The 6000-nt window shown below is 41.2% G+C and overlaps 1 protein-coding gene across 5 annotated transcripts in view; it reads left to right on the top strand.

Annotated features, from left to right (window-relative positions):
* The first annotated feature begins 226 nt into the window (after window positions 1-226).
* Window positions 227-6000, top strand: part of LOC141108170 (actin-binding protein WASF3-like) — a 176052-nt gene continuing 170278 nt past the window's right edge. For all 5 annotated transcript variants that reach the window (XM_073599493.1, XM_073599490.1, XM_073599491.1 and 2 more), the window contains exon 1: window positions 227-388. The gene's annotated coding sequence lies outside the window, so the exon portion shown is untranslated. The remainder of the gene's footprint in view (window positions 389-6000) is intronic.

The raw sequence follows: 6000 nt of genomic DNA, 5'->3' as shown, positions 1-6000 counted from the left end.
GCACCTATATTTCCATCAGTAGAAGTTACAGCCAGGCAGCCAGCATTTTTAGAACAAGGTCTGTACTGGCAGCCTATATACTTCCAAAGGTGCAAGATGCAGCATCTTCCTAGCAAGGTGTGTAATGAGAGCTTCTGTAGGTAAGTAGTGGAGGTGAGTGCCCCCCAGTGTATGGAGTGGCATGGTGAGGGCAGAGTTAAGCCCTGGCCAGCTGTTCTCCTCCTCCTCCTCCTCCCCCTCCCCCCCAGGAGTGGATGGCACACACACAGCCCCATGTCAGCACAGCCTGTGCGCTCCGCATGCGCTCTGCCCGCACTGCAGACTGAAGGCAGCAGATCCCAGCCCGGGGCACAGCGATCCCCGCTACCGCCGTCCATGGACCCCCCAGGTAAGGAGGGGGGATGGTAAGGAGGGGGCACAGGGCGATGCAGGGATGGATGATCGGGATGCTGCCATGGCAGGGATGGGTGACAGCGGAGGCATGGTGTGCTGGGATGAGGATGAGGATGGGATGAGGATGGTGTGCTGGGATGAGGATGGGATGAGGATGGTGCTGATGATGGGGAGATGGAGGGGGGAGGGGGAGTTCCCGGGATCTGACACCTTGTTTACACCCGGCTGATCGGTGTACAGCCCCCGCATTAACCCGTGTGTGCCCGCATCGCCATCGATAATACATGTGATTAGAGCAATCCTTGGTGGGTGATGTATGGTCCGTCCATGGAGTGAGGATGGAGAGTCCTCTGTATACCGGGTGTCAGGGACCATCACATGGGGGGGAGCAGGGGGTTAACCCATCCATCACCACTGACCTGCTACTCCTCCTCTGCAGAAACTGACATGTGTGATGAGGAGGATAGTTGGAGGATGATGATGATGATGATGATGATGATGAAGGATGATGATATACCCCCCCCCCCCCACTCACAGTCCACATTGCTCAGTTTGCCTTGTTGTCATGTTTCTAGATGTGTATAGAGAGGACTGCAGTAGTCTGGGGATGGTGTGATGAGGATGATGTGTGACATGTCTTTTCCATCCACTAATGGTGGCCATACACGGTGCACTAAAACTCACCGATCCATGGGCGATTCAATAAAATCATCAAATGTGCCAAGACAGAAATGGCATGGCCGAGCGATGAGCGACAAATAGTGACAGTTTCCATCAGCCCAAGCCCATGGGTTATAGCGGGAATAAAACATTTTTTTTCACACTCTAAGCAATTCCCACAGTTCATCGTTTCCCATTGCTCAGGGGCTCAAAAGGAGACCTGTGCTTCTGTCTGATCAACTTGATACAATCAGTTTAAATGTGCAATCGATCGATACTCAAGGTACACATGTATGGAACATCAGTTGAATCATGTTTGCGGTGTAGTGATTTTTTTTATGCTGTTGCTTGGCCTAGAACGATCGTTATATAGCATTGTGTATGGCCACCATTATAGAACTACCTGCACCTTGTAGTTTTTCTAAAGAAATACCATATTCTTATTTAAAGTACAGGATTTTCAGAATACTCTTAATTTTGGTGGCCATACACGTAACAATCTGACCAAAGAGTTCTTCATAGAATCAGATAATGTGATTGGATCTATAAGTTATCAAAAAGACATGCAATGGGGTTGATTTACTAAAGCTTAGAGTGCAAAATCTGGTGCACCTCTGCATAGTAACCAATCAGCTTCCAGGTTTTAGTGTCAAAGCTTAATTGAACAAGCTGAAGTTAGAAGCTGATTGGCTACCATGCAGAGCTGCACCACATTTTGCACTCTCGTTTTAGTAAAAAAAACCCAAGGTGTTATCAACTAATTTCATGCAAAACTGATCAATTTAATTGAAATGAAATAATCCAGTTGGTCTGATTGGAAAATCCAGTCGGAAAGCAGATCATTTGCCATGATCGTTACATGTATGGAACATCCAACAATCTTTTCGCTCTTCGGATATTTCAGGTCATATAGTAAACCTGTTGAAAAAACAATTGTTTATAAAATAATTTCATGTATGGCCAACATTAGACCCAACTGCCTCGGAACGTTAAAGAACAGATTTGCTGTAATATACCTACATTGTTCTTGCTAAGTACTATGAATGATCTGAGTGTGATACATAAATCCAGTATTTACTATGGGCCTATCCATTCCGCTGCGGCCATTTGGACTGGCTTCACAACTCTATTTGCCTGACAAGATTTCATTCAATAGAAACCCATCAAACTGCATGTCAGTGCGCATCAGTGTGCGTTATAAGGTTGCATTTCACTTTACATCACGCATCCACGCGCATGTCACGGCTTGACATTGCACATTACAACCAGATTCACATCTATCTGTGTCTGCTTTTGTCCATTTTTTTTTTTGCGCATTATTACCATGCGTTGCTGAGTGTTTACACATTTTCATCATTCTATTGGACATCAGAGCACAAAAAAAATGAGCAGAAATTGGACACGCCCCATTTCTTAAACTGCAGCGCAATGCACCGCAGACTTCCTCGGAAAACGTTGCTTTTGACACATGCATTGTTTTGCCTTACCATGAATTAAAACAGAAAGGATTAAATAGAGCCTAACGCACATTGACATGTGTTTTATGTGTTTCAATGAAAAATACATCAGGAAAAAATGAAAAGGTGTGAATTCAACCTGATTGTCAAGGAAAGCTACATATAATGTATGTATGTAGTATATAATGTATGTATCTAACAATAAATATTTACTGACTGTCACAATAGCACATGAGTCATTTAAAACGTTTTAAAATAAGAAACTGTCATGATCAGTTTTTGTTCTTCTCATTCAATACAGCACTTTTTTTATATAATAATATTATTACTATTATTATTATCGAGTCCGGAGTATGAATATCTGTGTTAACTGTCATAGTAACATATTTTTGATTGATAGGTGTTGTCAACGTTTTGTTATAATCACAAAAATGTAATCAATTTCTTCTATGTATATATAATTATTTGTTTCTTTTGTTTTTTTTACTATCGGAGCACCTGTAAAAAAAAAAAAATTCTGCCCCGAGACCCAGAGGCAGATATTTGGGCCCATGGGGTACCCAGAGCAAGCTGAAATGTCCCACCTCAGTTATCATCTAAATTATCCTAAGAAGAATCACTTTTATTTTTACACCATTCAGTTCCTGAGGGTACAAAGTACTTGTAGAACGTTGTCCCATCTTCCTAGGTGCCCTGTAAGCCCTGGTTCACACTGACTGCGGGAATGAAATTGTGCAAATTCAGCTGAACTCGCACGATTTCATTCCCGCATGCCAGCCCAGATTTCTGGGGCGATTTCAGAGACATCTGTGCGGGTTTCTGCACAGATGTCAATGGTAATCGCACCCCGAAATCGCCAAAAGTGGTACAGAAACTATTTTTGAGGTTTTACCGCCTCTCAACTGTCTGTGGGAGCAAGTCCTAGCAGTGCAGCCAGTCACAGTTTGTGTCCCTAATTGTCGCCTCTACTAACCCTGACCTGTTTATTGGCCACATCTGCCTGTTGCCTGGACCAATCTTTTGTCTGTTAGCCTGTAAGCTATATTCCCTGATTACTCGTATAGAGGCAACCATTACAGTACATTGGTTTTGATACAACTGGATTAGTGTGATACACAAGATACAATGTCTGGTATATAATCAGTCCAAAAAGTGAAAGAGTCTCACACAAATGGTATCGCCACACTCGGGAGGAGTAGCAGAATGTGTTTTGAAGTGTAATTCTAAGTATGCCTGTGCTGTGTGTGAGAAATATCATAATAAATTGACAACTTTGTTTTAAAAAATGTGGGTGTTTATAGTGTTCTGGTGCTTCTGGGCCCCCAAAAATGTTATAGGTAGTCAGAAACTAGATGTGTAATTTATGTTCTTGGAATGCCTGAAGGTGCTCCTTTGATTTTAGGCCCCTCGGTGTGGCTAGGCTGTAAAAAAGTCTCATGTGGTATCACCATATTTGGAAGGAGTAGCAGAATGTGTTTTGGGGTGTAATTCTAAGTATGCCTATGATGTGTGTTAGAAATATCTTATTAATTGATAACTTTGTGTAAAAAAAATGAATTTCCATTTTCTTTCTTGCATTTTCTAAAAACTTGTGGCAAAAAAATTATATTTTCAAAAGACTCACTATGCCTTTCAGAAAATATCTTGGAGTGTTTGCTTTCCAAAATGGGGTCACTTTGTGGGTGTTTCTTCTGTCCTGGTGCTCCAGGGCCTCTAAAATTGTGATAGATAGTTAGAAAATTAATTAATATTAATTAATTTATGCTCTTGAAAGCCCAAAGGTGCTCCTTGGATTTTGGGCCTCGCTTTGCATCTAGGCTGTGAAAAAGTCTCACACATGTGATATCGCCATACTTGGGAGGCATAATAATGTGTTTTGGACTGTAATTTTCATTATGCCTGTGCTGTGCATTAGAAATAACTTGTTAAAATGACAACCTAAAAAAAAAAGAAATATCTAATTTCGTAATTCTTCAAATTGTGACAAAAATGTACAACTTCAATAAACCAATCATGCCTCTTACTAAATATCTTGGATTGTTTACTTTACATCCGAATTGATCATTTTTCAAATTTTTTTACCATAGATTGTAGACTTTCACACAGATTTAGGCCACTTTCACACTGATGGACCAATTGGGTCCGCCTGTCAGTTTTTCAGGCAGATCCGATCGGACCACCCATTGTTATCTATGGAGTGGTGGATGTCAGCGGACATGTGTCTGCTGACACCCGCTGACATCAGATCCTGTTTGCTAAAAGCAGGCGGATGGGGATCCGTTTCCCATCTGTCTGGCGGACCGGATCGGATAAGATGACAGTCAGATGGAAACAGACATGCGGTCTGTTTCCATCCGACAGCCCCATAAAGAACAACGGGCTGTGTCCGTGTCCGCTCTGCATCAGAGGAGTGGATGAAGACCTGTCTTCCACCTGCTCAGCGGAAAGATCCACTTGCTGACTCTGCCAGTGTAAAAGGGGCCCTAAAATCATATGCTGATTTGGGTTATTTTTACCAAAGAAATGTTGCAGAAGACATTTTGGCCTAAATTTACTTTTTACAGAATTTTCGTTATTTTTTTTTTTTTTATAGTAACAAATTAAAAACCCAGTGGTGATTAAATACCACCAAAAGAAAGCTCTATCTGTCTCAAAAAATGATAAAAATGTCATTGGGGTGCAGTCTTACAAGAGTAATTGTCATTCAGAGTGTGACAGGACTGAAAACTGAAAAATGGCCTGTCTGGAAGGGGGTGCAAAGGCCATAAACAGTACAAACTTTGGTTAGATTTTGGCCCTCTTGGCAATCTCTTGCCTGACATCCTTCATTGAAAGATTAAAGGAGTAGGGAGGAAATTTGTCGGTCAAATAGCAGCTTCATCCAGTCAGATGCAGCCACTGTTCAGATATTCAAAAACATAAAAGCCAGAGATTCGTGCAGTCAGGCTGTATAGTTTTTATATTTCCTCTGCTATCTGCTGGAAATGCAAGCCAGAGACCTTCAGAGCTGTTTTAGGCTGGGTTCCCAGCTGTGCAATGTGCCAGCGCCCATACAATACATTGTGGTAGGGCAGCCCATTAGTTGAATGTAGGGCTGCAACCAACGATTATTTTCATATTCGATTAGTTGGCCAATTATTGTTTCAATTAATCAATGAATCGGATAACAACCTTAAAAAAAGTGTGGTGTAAAATTTAGTTAATATGTAGTATAAAAAAAGGCAATTTATTCTTAAATATCTCTATGCAGTGGTAAATATAAATAACCAACTATATGGTTAGGGAGCAAAATCTCTAATCCACTCTGAGAATAACAGACAGGATTGATATACAGTATATAGTATTAGAGGGTGAATCTGGTAAATATCATAAGACTCCAAAATCTAATTTTTTATTTAAAGAAAAAAAAAAAATGAAAGACTGTTTTGCCGATTTTCAGACAGAACTGTTATATATTATATGCTGGCCATACATAAACAATGTCTTCCTT

This window comes from Aquarana catesbeiana, linkage group LG09 (genome assembly GCF_042186555.1).
Source record: "Aquarana catesbeiana isolate 2022-GZ linkage group LG09, ASM4218655v1, whole genome shotgun sequence".
NCBI lineage: Eukaryota > Metazoa > Chordata > Amphibia > Anura > Ranidae > Aquarana > Aquarana catesbeiana.
The sequence above is the reverse complement of the archived record's forward strand: the minus strand, read 5'-3'. Positions and strand labels throughout refer to the sequence as shown.